Below are 14,581 nucleotides of genomic sequence, written 5' to 3' on the forward strand. Positions count from 1 at the left end.
CTTGTTCGGAGAATGACTCAACCACCAACAGCCATCTCTCCACACACACTTCTCTCTCTTCCCCCCAGACTCAGAAACCTGATTTCCTCCCATTTCCCGCATGTTCCATGGGCCTGACAAGCAGCAGGGATGGTCCTCAGAGAAACCTGTGGGGCTGAAGGGGCACAGACCACTCAGCCCCAAAGTGCAGGCTGGAGGGATGGCCCCATTTCACAGAGTGGGAGACTGAGGCACAGAGAGATGAAGTGACTTAACTACAGGCCCACGGAAAGTAGTTAGTGGGAGCAACCATAGATCCTTAATTTCATCTTGGTGATCTTTTCTATTCTATATACTGCTTTATTGAATTTATAATTGTCATCACCATCATCATCAATATCATCCATGGGCATAGTATTACTGGCTCACAAGGGCGAGAGCCATCATTTTTTGTGTGTCTTTTACACACAGACCTTGGGCCCAACAAGTCCTATACCACACTGACCAGTGGGTGGACGTCCCGCAACTTCCTTGAACACAGCTGCCCACACCCTGGCTGGCCTGTCGCCTTCACCCGGTTTGCAGAGCAGAGCTCTAAAAGCCTCTCTGTTGCTGGCGCCTCTTACCCAGCCTGCAGTGCACTTTTAAGAGGCATGCTCTTTACGGAGCTAATTACCTAATTAGTGCATCTAGAGGAAGGCTAAAGTTATGAGGCTGATAATAAGGCAAAACCCATGAAACAATTGTGCCAGGCGACTCCTTGCTGTCAGGCTCGTTGTCTGCGTCAAATTATTAATTATAATTCTTAATCACTCCTTTTTCCGTCAGAACCCTGAGATTTAATTCGCCTCATCGTTTGGCCCTCCTAGAATACACGATTCTGAATGCCTTTCTTCTCCAGGGTGATGGGGGGGATGGCGACATCTAGCCATGCAGCCTGAGAGCACCTATAGACACCCGCCTGGCCGCCGAGGCCAGGGTTTACCCATGCCAGCGGGTCCTGTCCTGGGGAGGATGTGCTTGGATAGCAAGCCCAAGGAGGGGGTCCAGGATGGGGTGGGGATGTTGGCTGGGCAGGGGGAGCAGCACAGTACAGCTGTTGTTAGCAGTCTGGTGGGGCTGTCAGGCAGAAGAGAAATTAGGCCGATTCCATTGCTCCGTGGACAGAATTAGGATCAATGGGCACGTTGTGTGAGGTTCGATTGGAACAGAACAACTTTCTGACAATTAGAGCTATGCTAAGGTCGGCGCGAACTGTCCAGGGGGAAACCAGTCTCCGCAGGCCGGACGCATTCTGGCAGCTCATGGATCCCCACCTGCGAGACACAAGCATTCCCCCCTCTTGTGTGCCCCCTTCCATCTTAAACTGATTGTAGGTGTCTGGGTCTGTCTCTCTCCCCCCACTCCCACCCCAAGGCCAAGACGGTGCCTGACTCAGGCCTGTGTCCACACCCCGCCCCCAGCCCCTCTCACAGCCCCTGGTGCTCAATGAACATAAGTAAATTTGAGCTGAAACAGAAAATGAGCCAGCTTCATCAAATCATAAAAGTCCAACACGGATATGAAATAGAATATTTGGATTGGAGGAAATGTCAGTGGGGACTTAGCTTTACTTTTCTCCAAGGAGTGGAATAAATTTATATAATATTTGTGAAATTAACAGTTATTTTCAGGATTAAAAAGTCAATATAAAATTTCAAAAGAGTCCTCAGATGGCATTTTTTCCCTTTTCTAAATATTTGGTAACCCAAGGTGAGCTACTACTCAGGACTGTTCTGATCCTGTCGTGATTGTCCAGGGGAGGGGGGCAGAGGCGGGAAGCCCTGTGTGGGGCTTGGCCGGAAGTGGGTACAGGAGGTGTGCTCTGTTTAACCTCAGATGTGACAGATGATGACGTGGCCTTTTTGTGGATGGACTTCCAATGCTCATTCATTTTGAGACTAACTTTGTCAAAATAGAAAACAATATATGTGTGTGTGTGCGTGTATATGTATGTATGTGTGTGCATATATATATATATATATATATATATAAAACAGAAGAAACTCAGGCATAGCCAGTCAAGAAAAAAAGAGAGTAAACACAAATACACAATATTTCTTGGCAGGCAAGTTAGCAATTTGGGGCCTTAAAATTATTAGGTACATTCTCTTCGAGCTAGCAATTCTACTTCTCAGTGTTTATCCTAATAGCTAAGTATGCACAATGGTTTTTATTACCTAATATTAATCTTAGTATTGTTATGCCATGGAAGAAATTTTAGATGTCCAAGAAAAAAAGGTTAAATAAAATATCTGATTGTACATTTATACAATGAAATGACTTGTAGTCATTAAAATAGTACAGATAAGTATTTTACTGACATGGAAATACTCTATGTGGTGACATATAAAAACAGTGTTGCACAGAAAGATCCCAATTTGTTTAATAAAATATATAATCACAGAAAAATATCTGGAGTGATATAAATTTATAGTAATAACATGCAGTGGGAGGATTACAAGAGTTTAATTTTCTTTCTTTTTCTCCTTTTCTTTCTTTCTCCCTTTCCCCTTCCTCCCTTCCTTCCTTCCTTCCTTCCTCTCTCTTTCAACAACGGACATGTGTTACTTTTATAATTAAAAAGTTTAAGATTATGTATGCTTTTTCCAGGAAAAGAGCATCATTAGAGATGGTTGAGAAAAAAAGTTTGCAGGGGCCTCCCTGGTGGCGCAAGTGGTTGAGAGTCCGCCTGCCGATGCAGGGGATACGGGTTCGTGCCCCGGTCTGGGAGGATCCCATATGCCGCGGAGCGGCTGGGCCCGTGAGCCATGGCCACTGAGCCTGCGCGTCCGGAGCCTGCGCGTCCGGAGCCTGTGCTCCGCGACGGGGGAGGCCACAACAGTGAGAGGCCCGCATACCGCAAAAAAAAAAAAAAAAAAAAAAAAAGTTTGCAAAATGTATGTGCAAATCTATTGTGTGTGTGTCTGTATACACTGAGAGAAACAGGAAAATATTCAGAATATCAAACAGAGGGTTAAGTATCCTCTGTTTCTTATCCGTTTCTAAGTAGTGGGACTTAGAGGGCTTTCCCCATCTTTTCATTGTTTATGTAAAATGTAAACGTAAAATTTTACATAAAATGTAAAAAGTTCTGAATGTAATCACTGTGTGGTCTCTTAAACGCTAAGTGGGTTTAGAGCTTTAGGCTTTAGGGAAGTGTCCATGCAGATGATACCTGGCCCATACATGTGGAGCACCCGACTTTGAGTGTCCATCAAGGGAAAATCTGCTCCCACAAAACCAGGAAGCTGATAGGGTGGTATTTCTTTAGGATTACCTTGAAGGTGTGCTTCCTGTAGTCCTGGGACCGGGCATTTTGTTGTGGATGGAAGTGTGTGACATAAGGGGAAAGGTCCTGGACCTGCTGGCCAGTGGACCCATCTGTGACACCAACTAACTGCAGTGATCCCCTCCAAGCCTCAATTTTCTCATCTGCTAAATGGAGATAATCCTCTCTGATCTGCCTCTCTTCCCAGAGCTGTGGATGGACATGGAAAAGCAAAACTCCCCAGATGGAAGGAAGAACCATCACGGGTAGTTACTGGGAAAGCCAGAGACAAGGCAAGAAGATGAGCTCGACAGGGGATAATTAAGGTTAAATTGGCTTCAGAACGAGCTTGGACTAGAGTGCCTCCCTGGAACTCACTCTATCCCACAGGGCTGGCAGGAGGCAAGGGGCAGGAAGTGCCCCAGCTCACCTTCACTGGGGGCTACCTCCTGACCTAGGGTGTGGCTATTTTCACTTGGGTCAAATTCAAGGGGAAAGCCATGCAAAGCCACAGGTCTAGTATTTCTCTCAGAATCTCAGAAACAGAACATGTGCAAATGATGAACTCATCTTATCCTCAGACCGAGCCCTCAACACAGGTTCCATCTCAAGTTGCATTTTGGCTGCTGGTGGTGTAAACACAGCCCCAGTGACATCAGAACCACCTCCTCCACTCCCTGTGCAAGGTGTGCTCCCATCCCATCATCAGGGGCTGCCCCAGGAAGCAGACTGCTCACCAGTGCACGGGGCGGCTTGGCTCTGGGTCTCTGTTTACTTGTCTGTAAAGCGAGGGTTGTGTTGTCCCAGGAAAGGCCGTTTCTACTTTTGAGATCCTGAGATCCATCACCTGGTGATCACCTGGCAGTAGTGCTGGCCTTGACAGAAGTCATCACAGTCCTGGGATTGATCTCATACAGGGGGGTCTGGAGGTAAATTTACAGGTGGCAGGACTATTGGGCAGGAAAGGAGCTCAAGAAAATGTGCAACTCTATTGAGGAGGACGTGGGGCCACTGGGAACTGATGGACGACTGGCAGAGTGATAATGGTACAACCTCTCCGGAACACAATTTGGCATCATTTTATGAAGTTGAACATGAACACTCCCTCTGACCCAGCAATCCCATCCCTAGAGACACTCCTGGACACGTGCTGCAGGAGACACATGACAGCATGTTCTCAGACACATTGTTAGTAACAGCAGAAAAACCTGCAGACATCTTCAGTGTCATCGACCCAAAACTGGATAGATAGGTTGTGGTATATTCATACCACAGAATACTATTCGGTGGTGAAAATGCATAAACCATGGCTAGCTGCATCCACATGGATGAATCGTAGAAACATAATATTGAGTGAGAGAAGCAATCGCAGAAGAAGACATACAGTTTGATTTCATTTATGTAAAGTTCAAATACTGGCAAAACTACCAATAACTTTTTTTCTAAAAAAAAATATATCAACATAAAATGTGTCACTTTAACCATTTTTAAGTATACAATTCAGTGGCATTAGGTACATTCACAATGTTGTGCAACCATCACCACAATTTCTAAAACTATTTCATCACCCCAAGAGGAAACTCCGTACCCGTTAAGCAATAACTCCCTATTCCCCCCTCCACTCAGACCCTGGGAACCCCTAATCTACTCTCTGAGTTTATGAATTTGTCTATTCTAGATATTTCATATAAGTGGATTCATACAATATTTGTCCTTGTATGACTGGTTTATTTCACTTAGTGTAATATCTTCAAGGTTCATCCATGTTAAGCATGTATTAGAACTTCATTCTTTTTATGGTTGAAATATATATATGAAATGTATATATTACCAGTTCATCTGTTAATGGACACTTTGGTTGTTTCCCCCTTTTGGCTATTGCAAATAATGCTATCAACATTTATGCACAAGTATCTGTTTGAGTCCCTGTTTTCAATTCTTTTGAGTATATACCAAGGAGCAGACTTGCCGGGTCATATGGTAATTCTACCTTTAACTCTTTGAGGAACTGCAAAAATTTGTGGAGTCCTATATAAGTAGTAAGACCATCAGAAAAGCAAGGGAATGCTGAACCCACAAGTCAGGATAATGACTACTTCTGGGAGAAAAGAAGGGGATGCCGTGGAGGAGGGACACCCAGGAGCTTTAATACTTTTGGTCACGTTCTATTTCTGAAACCGAGAGATGGGTTCAAAGGAGTTTATTTCATTCCTCTTCACAACCTACATACATATGACAGATATTTTTCTGCATGTATCAAATGCTACATTAAATAAAAAGAAAAATGTAAAGAAAAGAGTCCACTATCCTGCACCCTAATAGGACAGCGGCATAGACCCTAGTGTCCTAGCTCCTGGCGGGTGGGAGTCCCCCACTGTGCTCAAGGTGTAGTCAAGCTCAGAAGTCCGGCGTCAGCCCAAGTCTTGCTGCCTCTCCCACTAGACAGCAAGCTCCTCGAGGGCGGCAACGGAGGCTAGTTTATCTCTGGACTCTGGCAAGTAGTACTTGCTCTACACGTTTGTTCAATGAATAAATGAAAATGTCAAGATTTCTCAGTAGCCTTTTCCCAGAAGGTAACAGCTGTGGCTTTCAGAAAGCCTCCCTTCTATCCACACCAAATGTTTCCAGACACGATCTTGAGGCCACCTTCTCTCTTCAGTCCTGAGGGCACATGAAAAGAGGGGTTGTCAGGCCCAAAGTCATCTCTGCCCCAGTCTCTGCTGCGTCTGCTGCTTCTCTCACTGCCCCCTCCAGTCTCTAAGGCAGCTCACTGGAGCTGGCCACGTGCTGAGCCTCCCCGGTTCACGGTCCGCTCACTCGGTGCCTGAGTCTCTCCTATTTCCTGCCTCTTGCCAGAGTCTCGGAGGGTCCCTGCTCTGCCCTCTCACCTCTGCCAGCTGTCCTCTGTGTGTACCACCTTCAGTCCTAGCCCATACTTAAGAGTGAGCCCTGTATGTGCCCACGGACCTCTCACTGCCCAGTGCGGGGGCGGGGGACACTGGACAAGCATGGTCCCTGCATTGCTGTGACACAGTGAGAAGCTGACAGTGCGAGGGGATGGATGGCAGAGAGCCAGTGGGCCTCTGTGCCTCTAGGTCTGCTTTTACCCCACCCCTCCCTCTGCTGCTGTCCACCCCAGGCAGGGCACTCACCCTGCCTGTCACACAGAGCCAAGTCTTCTAACATAACCAACCACTCTTGGCCGAGGAGCCTCTCAGGCATAGCCCTTCCGCTTCTCCTCCCAGCCCGCGTCCCTGTGCATTCCCACCCAGAGGTCCCAGGCCCTGGACATACAGAGGCTGCTTCACAGAGATGGCCCAGCAAGCACTCAGAGATCCAGGCGGGAGCCAGGGCCATGTCTTCAGTATAAAACCATACCCATCAGGGCTTCCCTGGTGGTGCAGTGGTTGAGAGTCTGCCTGCTAATGCAGGGGACGCGGGTTCGAGCCCTGGTCTGGGAGGATCCCACATGCCGCGGAGCGACTGGGCCCGTGAGCCACAACTGCTGAGCCTGAGCGTCTGGAGCCTGTGCTCCGCAACGGGAGAGGCCGCGATGGTGAGAGGCCCGCGCACCGCGATGAAGAGTGGCCCCCGCTTGCTACAACTGGAGAAAGCCCTCGCACAGAAATGAAGACCCAACACAGCCATATATAAATAAATAAATAAATTAAAAAAAAAAAAAAAAAAAAAACCACACCCATCAGAGCTCCACAGTCCCTGGATAAGTGCCGGTATGGCAGGGTCCCCAAGGGGTGTGGCCATTCTCCCAGAGATCCTTGCAGATGCCACAGGATGGACATGCACCTGCCAGTGGCTTCCCATGGGCCACAGCCTCTACCAGCACTGGCAGGTCACCTTCTTCTAGTCTCGGTGCCTCGAAGTTCCCTCCCACGGGGCATCACCTTATCTGTCTGTCACCACCCTGCCTGGGACTTCTCTTCATGTCCACAGAGCTAAGCAACACCTGTCTCACCAAAACTTTACTTTAACCATGACACTCCCGGCTCAAACGCCTTCAGTGTCCCCCATCACCTCCTGGATTTGGCTATTCGTTCACTTACAAACAACGAGCTGGTCCTAGGCACACTCACAGGCTGTGCTGAGAACAGGGACACGAAGACCAGGAAAACGTAGCCCACACTCCTCAGCCTGTCCCTCGAAGCCCTCCACCGTAGGGGCCCTTCCTACAAATCTGGGTGGCTCCTGCCTCTCCCCTAATCCAGCCAAATGGGAATGCTCACTTTCTGAGGACACCTGGATCTGCCACGACTGTGCGCTTCCTTCTGTCATCCCTCATCTGTTGCTGTTGAAATCCTTCAAGGCCCTGTTCAGGTGACACCTCCTCCAGTAAGCCTTCCTGGTTAACCCTACCAGAAGCTCACGTCTGAACAAAGAAAGCAGAGGGTCTGCATCACTTGGTTTATCCAGTTCTTCCCCAGTCATGTTGGGAGAGGAGGTCTGAATTGCCCCAAAGGGCCTTATATTCTTCAAGGGCAGCAGCTCTACTTTCTAATTCTTTTGCATCTCCCATGGTACTTAGCATACCTCTGGGCACCTGAGCAAAAAGCTGTGACCTAGGAAAGGACTTCATCTTTACCTTTCCGAAGGGCCCAGTGATGTAACTGGCCTGGAGAGGGTTTAGAGCTATGGATCTAGCCAGTGGCCTCCCCTCACTCCAAGGACCCAACAGCCATAGAAACTGCAATATTTTTAAGAAAAATAGGCTATATCAGAACACACCAGTCTTTTCACAGACAAAGCAAGTTTCCAGCTCTTTATAAATCACAAGTCTTTCCTCATCGTTATCTGAAATGCAGATGCTTCAAAAGTGAAACGAGTGTCTTAGAGGCAGGACTGAACAGAACCCATAGCCGAGGTCAGGAGATGAAAGGTAAGAGAGAGGGAGTAATGAGTGCCAAGCTACAGATAAGAGAGGGCTGTCCTGTCCCTCAGTTTCTGCCGTATTGAGAGGCAGTCTGCCATGATGGGTAAGGGCACAGGTGCCAGATTCATGGGTTCCAATCCTAGCTCAGCCACTTTCCCGCTGTGAAAGTAGGCAAGTTACTTGACCTCTCTGGTCTCATTTCTTTCATCTATAGGATGGAAATAATAAATAGTCCCTCACTGGAAGGTTATGAAGGTTCAACAAGTTAACAGAAACAAAGCACTTAGAACAGCGCCTGGACCTCTGATCATCTGCCCTGAGTCAGAGGCAGCTCTTACTATACAACAAAATATCTCACTCATTTCACCCCGTGAAACATTATCTGTGGATGGAGCCTTTATGACATCTAATGAGCTGTCCAAGAAGAATGAATCTTTAGTAAAACAGACCAAACTGCTCCTCAGGAAGGCACTACCAATTCATATTTCCTTCCAGAAGACATGGGTGGAATGGGTGAAAATATCTGTTTCACTGTACCTTTGCTTGCCAGCTCCGGCTACTCTAATTTTTTTTTTTTTTAACAAAGCTTTGTGAAATTGATGAGTTAAAAAAAAAAAAAAAAAAAAAGGTGGTATCTTGGAGATTTACCTTGACTTTTTTCACTAGAATTGAGGTTCAACATGACCTCACTTGTGAATTGGCCATTTGCCACATGTGGTCTTACATTTGTGAACTGTCAGTTCCGTTTTCCCCTTTCACACTGCTGAGAGTTATGTATTTCTCTTAAGGTTTACAGAAGCTCTTTTTATAGGGTTACTATATTAACTTTTTTGACATATGTTTTACAAATGCATACGTATGTTTTTAAACTTTTAAAATAGTAAAATGTTCACCAAGGGACCTAAAATATTTAGTCTTTGCCTAATCATTTCTATTCTAGCATTTTATCCTAAAAAAGAATCAGACTTTTTGGAACCAGGATGTTCTTTCTAGTGCTATTTATAATAAGAAACATTGGAAATTACCTAGATATATAGCCCTTAGGGTACACTAATGTGAACAAATACTATGAAGCCGCTAAAATGAGATTTTCTATGAATGATTAGGAAGTGCTCACAGCTAAAATGCTAAATAATAAGAGCAACATAATGTCCAGAATAACCCAATTTGGGTAAATTTTTAAAAATACATATGCTTTAACAAAGGTTGCAAGAAGATACACCACAATATTGATAGCATTCATTGGAGTTATTTCTGAGTGATAGAATTAATGATGCCTTAATCTTCTTCCTACTTTTCTGCTTTTCAAACTTTTCTATAATAAATGTGTTATTTTATGTTTTTTTAAAATAAAGATTTACGTTTATCCTGCCAGTTTTTCAAAATCCAGATGCCTCACTCAGAGGCTTGTTAAAACGCAGATCACTGGGTCCCACCCCCAGAGTGTCTGATTCAGGAGGTCCGAAGCGGGGGCCTGAGATCCTGCATTTCTAACAAGTTCCCGGGTGACGCTGATGCTGCTAGTCCAGGGAACACACTTTGAGAACCATGGCTTTGGACTAAAGGGTATTTTTTCCTCCTGTTGCCTAATTTTCATCTAGGTTGAGAAGATAAAGAACACTGGCACCTGATCTTCTTAATCTTCCAAGACTGATTGCTTCTACCAGGAGAGAAAGGAGCCAGACACCACAAGCCCAGCGGGCAAGCATCCGCATTCCCACTGCCAGCCCCACATTCTTGGAAGACCTACATTCCATGCATTCCTTCCCTGAAACTACCAGGCACCTCCCTTTCCTTCTCATTTTCCAACCAAATAAACTTGGGGAATGAAGGCATTTCTCATTAGTATTAGCTCCCACATTTTGAATTAACTTTCACATGTGATGGGGGTAGGGGAGGTGGTGGGCGGGATCCTCCCAGCCCATCTGTAAACTCCTGGCGAGCTCAGGGCACCTTGCACAGGCCCATCAAATGTGTGTTGATCTGACTGGGTCCTTCCTTCACTCCAAGGACTGTTACAGGGTGGGAGGACACGGTGGAGAGCAGGATTGGCTGGGTCCTACCCGCATGAGGCTTACACTCTAGTGGGAATATATATAATATCACAAAAACATGAATAATGATCTCATTAGTGGGCATGAGCATGCTGGGGAAAATGAAACAGGGGAATAGAACTGTAAGTGCCGGGGTTGGGGGCACTCCTTTAGTTGGGGACTCAGAGAGGGCCTCCTAAGTCTGCAGTGTGATGGTCCTATGTGAAGTCAAAGGGGCAGGGCAGGACAGATCTCGCTGGGCTCTCAGGCTAGTGTTTCTCAAATGGTAACATGCTCATGGCCCAGAGATTTTTTTTTTTTTTTTTTTTTGCGGTATGCGGGCCTCTCACTGTTGTGGCCTCTCCCGCTGCGGAGCACAGGTTCCGGACGCGCAGGCTCAGCGGCCATGGCTCACAGGCCCAGCCACTCCACGGCATGTGGGATCCTCCCGGACCGGGGCACGAACCCGTGCCCCCTGCATCGGCAGGCGGACTCTCAACCACTGCACCACCAGGGAAGCCCGGCCCAGAGATTTTGACTCAGTAGGTTTGGGAGGAGATGCTGCATTTCCATCACGTTCCTGGGTGGGGTCCAAGCTGCTGGTCCAGGGATCACCCTCTGAGTAGCAAGGCCTTAGTCCATAGTAAGGAGTTTGGAATTCAACCTAATTACAATGAGGGGCCACTGAGAGTTTGAAACTAGAGAGTAACAGATCGTATTTATGTTTTCAGATGATTCTGAGGGACAGAATGTGTGGGAGAGCTTGAGAGGCAAGAGTTCAGATGGGAGCCGAGGACACTGGACCACTGGAGGTGGCAGCGGAGGTGTGGAGGTGTGCATACTGCAACCAGGACTGGCAGGACAGGCTGTGGGACTGGACACCGGGGGAGGAGGGGGAGGTGGAAGCAAAGGAGATTTAATCTGTGCTGAGCCCCACCCTCCCATCAACCCATCAGGGATTCACTTGGGGACTTTTGGCACCAGCTACACGCAGTCTGAGTTCCAGGCCCTCCCTGACTTGCCTGCAGAGGCTGCTGGGAAGGCACATGGTAAGTTTTCACACTTGAGTCCTGGAGCACCAGCTCAGAAAGGAAGGAGCACGGCTGCAGTGTCGGATGGGCTTTGGGAGGTTCTAGAGAATAAGTGGGCATCTCAGGAGTCTCTGCCAGGAATCTCGGCTGGCAGGGCCCTCCCAGAACTGCCCCTGGTCCTGAGGCTCTTCCTGGGGAGGGCAGCCACTTCCCATTCCTGCTGCTGTATCTCCTACAGAGTCAGGCCCAGGAGCACTGTTCTTTCCCATCTGCCACTCCAGGTAAGACAGAGCAACCCTTGGAGACAGAGATCCAGGCCATCAGCCGGGGCCATGATCCAAGAATGCCGGCTGGGGGCGAAAGAGAAGGTGGGCCACCCATCTGGTGGCAAAATCATTACATAAGCAACTCTCAGGTACCCATGGGTTTGCGTTTTCACAGCCAGTACCCTTCCACTGTCGCCAGAGCCTTCTGGTCTCAGCACACGCCAGCTGCTCTGGCTGTGTATCCTGAACCTTCTATAGCCTTCTACAACTGCTCTATCCCTTCTTGTTTTCCTTTTAAAGTTAGCTTAAAAATATGTGTATTCACTGTATTATATTGTATATTAAAGGGCAATTTGAAAAAATATACACGCTAGACCCCCCCATCCCCATGCTCACGCTTCGATACACCTGATTCCATTCCCTAGTTCCCTCTGGGCCGCATTCTATGCATTCCCGTTTATATAAATGGGATTCTGGACTTAGGTGTGTGTGGAACCTAAGTTCCACAGTAAAGGGCAGTAATTCGCATGGAAGCTTTGGGTTGAGTGAAAGAGCTTGGTCTGCAGGTCTGGGGACAGGCAGGAGAGACAGCAAGACCGATGCTGTGAGCCCCAACCTGGCCTGGGAGGCAGGTCCAGTCCGTGAAATCAGGGCTTAGAGGAGAGGCCAAGGACGTGGGGCCCTCGTGCCAAAGGGAAGCCGAGAGGAGTGGAGGGCTCTGCCGGCACATGGTGGCTCTGGTGTCCGGAGGGCCCTGGTCACCCCAGGGAGGTGGTGCTCTCACCATGCAGAGGCAGAGAGGCTGAGCTGCCCTGTGCCTGGGCCGGTGCACACCGTGGTCCTAGGTGACCCTCAGCACTGACGGGCGGTTCCCTGCACGTCCTGCCAGGGAGGTGGCAGCGTCCTGCAGTCAGGCAAGCTGAGTTTGGAGCCATCAGATCTGGCTTAGACCAACCTAAATGTCGATGGCGACAGAGGAATGGATAAAGAAGATGTGGTACATGTATACAATGGAATATTACTCAGCCATAAAAAAAGAATGAAATGCCATTTGCAGCAACATGGGTGGACTTAGAGATTGTCGTACTGAGTGAAGTAAGTCAGACAGAGACAGAGAAATAGCGTATGATATCGCTCATATGCAGAAACTAAAAAGAAATGAGACAAATGAATATATTTATGAAACAGAAACGGACTCACAGACGTAGACAATGAAATTATGGTTACCGGCGGGGGGAAGGGTGGAGGGAAGGGATAATCAGGGAGTTTGGGATCGACATGTACACACCGGTATATTTAAAAAGGATAACTAACAAGGACCTACTGTGTAGCACAGGGAACTCTGCTCAATGTTATGTGGCAGCCTGGATGGGAGGGGAGTCTGGGGGAGAACGGATACAGGTATATGTATGGCTGAGTCGCTTTGCTGTGCACCTGAAACTATCACAGCATTGTTAACTGGCTATACTCCAATATAAAATAAAAAGTTAAAGCATAAAAAAAAAAATTCTGGCTTGGGAACCAGGATCTACACGACCAATAGTGATGCCAGCACAGCTCAGTGGAGGCACAGCTGGGTGGGCACCACAATTTTTGTTCTGTTTCTTCGTCTTTTAATGGTGCTCCATAAACCCACTTCCATGTTGCTAGGCACTGTCTGCCTTTGTCCTTTTCATGGTTTATGATATTCCATGAGTGGACTCCGACAATTGATACTACCATTCTCCTCTTTTGGACTACACTGTTAGTAGTTTTTTTTTTTTTTTTTCTCTCTTGTGAAAATGTAGTGGTTGTTGTATCTTTATTTATAGGTGCATAGCTGCTGGAGCAGGGCGTGTGGCGGGTAGAGGGCAGGGACCATATATGCTGTCCTGCCCGAGCGCAAGTTCCTCTGTACGAGAGGCCTCTGAGCAGCTGCTACTATTACATCCACGGAGCCACGTGGTTCCAGCCGATTCTACCAAGAGGGCTCAGAGCAGCCGAGGGTGGTGAAGGCTGACTTCATACGTTACAACTTGCTCTGGTGAAGTACCTGAAACGCGCAGCACCTTGCAAGGAGTGGGTCGGGGCAGGGCATTCCAGGTGAGGGCAGAGAACCAGGCACTTCAGGCTCGTGGGGACCAGAGGCCAAATTAACACAAGCAAGATTCTCCTGGGTTGGGGGGGGGGGGTCCCAGCTTGGGGAGGTCTCACAGCCCAGGATTCCTGTCCAGCTGTACATACATTCCACCCCACAAGGGAGAAAACTGCCCACATCCTGTTGCTCTGCAGCACCGTGCCGGCTTCATTGGAGATGCTCAGTAAATGAATGAATGAGTGAACAAATGAGATGGTAACTTATGTAACTCATACAGTCTTAGTCCCACCCCCAGGAAAGTTAGAATATTCCCTCCCAGACCCTGACTCCTTGCAGAAGGAAGGGGTGTGGATCCATGGCCCAGGGGAGACTTTCCCTGGGGCTCTGTCCAGAGGAGCTGACACCCTGAGCTGTCACACCTCCTGCCTGCCAGCTGTGGCAGGGGTGATCGGTCCCCAGGCACAGAGGCCTCCAGCAAACCTATCTGTACCTCAACATGGATCACTGACTGCTTTATGATCACCTGTCTTGTGCTCAGTTCCACGCCAGGGGCTGTGAGGGTCAGAGAGCCATACAGGATATATGGATATCCTGTTTCCAGGGAGTTTACAGACTGAGAAGAATGAGCCATATACAGGCTGCAGAGGGCACAGATGTGAGCCACCCAGGTTCCCCCTCAAAAAGGACTGGTGGCCCAGCTGGTGGGAGTGTGGTCTGCAGTCAGCCCTTAGCCTAGGACCGCCCGTCAGGATGGCCTGGGCTGCAGAGCCACCCAAAGGCATACCAGTCCAGGGACACACACATTCCAGGACTGCCTGAGGTCCAAGGGGCTCTATAAAGGCATGGGACAAACCTGAGGTGGCCATGTGTGCTCCAGATGACCCCGCGGGGATGGCTGAAGCTGAGGGGCTGCATCACCAGCTTCGTCTCTGCCCTGCCTGCTCCCTCCCTCAGCATCCTGCAGGGGTGGATCCCCAGGGCACCTCTGACTAACATCCTC

General features: G+C 48.2%; 1 protein-coding gene across 8 annotated transcripts in view; it reads right to left on the bottom strand.

Annotated features, from left to right (window-relative positions):
* Nucleotides 1-14,581, bottom strand: part of ZBTB7C (zinc finger and BTB domain containing 7C) — a 375,288-nt gene that overhangs the window by 72,644 nt on the left and 288,063 nt on the right. For 2 of the 8 annotated variants that reach the window (XR_009534486.1, XR_009534484.1), the window contains one exon: nucleotides 5,143-5,950. The exons of the other annotated variants lie outside the window; for them this stretch is intronic. The gene's annotated coding sequence lies outside the window, so the exon portion shown is untranslated. Of the gene's footprint in view, nucleotides 1-5,142; nucleotides 5,951-14,581 lie in introns of those variants that run through there. 8 annotated transcript variants of the gene reach the window in all.

Source organism: Mesoplodon densirostris, chromosome 15, assembly GCF_025265405.1.
Source record: "Mesoplodon densirostris isolate mMesDen1 chromosome 15, mMesDen1 primary haplotype, whole genome shotgun sequence".
In the NCBI taxonomy this organism is placed as follows: Eukaryota; Metazoa; Chordata; class Mammalia; order Artiodactyla; family Ziphiidae; genus Mesoplodon; species Mesoplodon densirostris.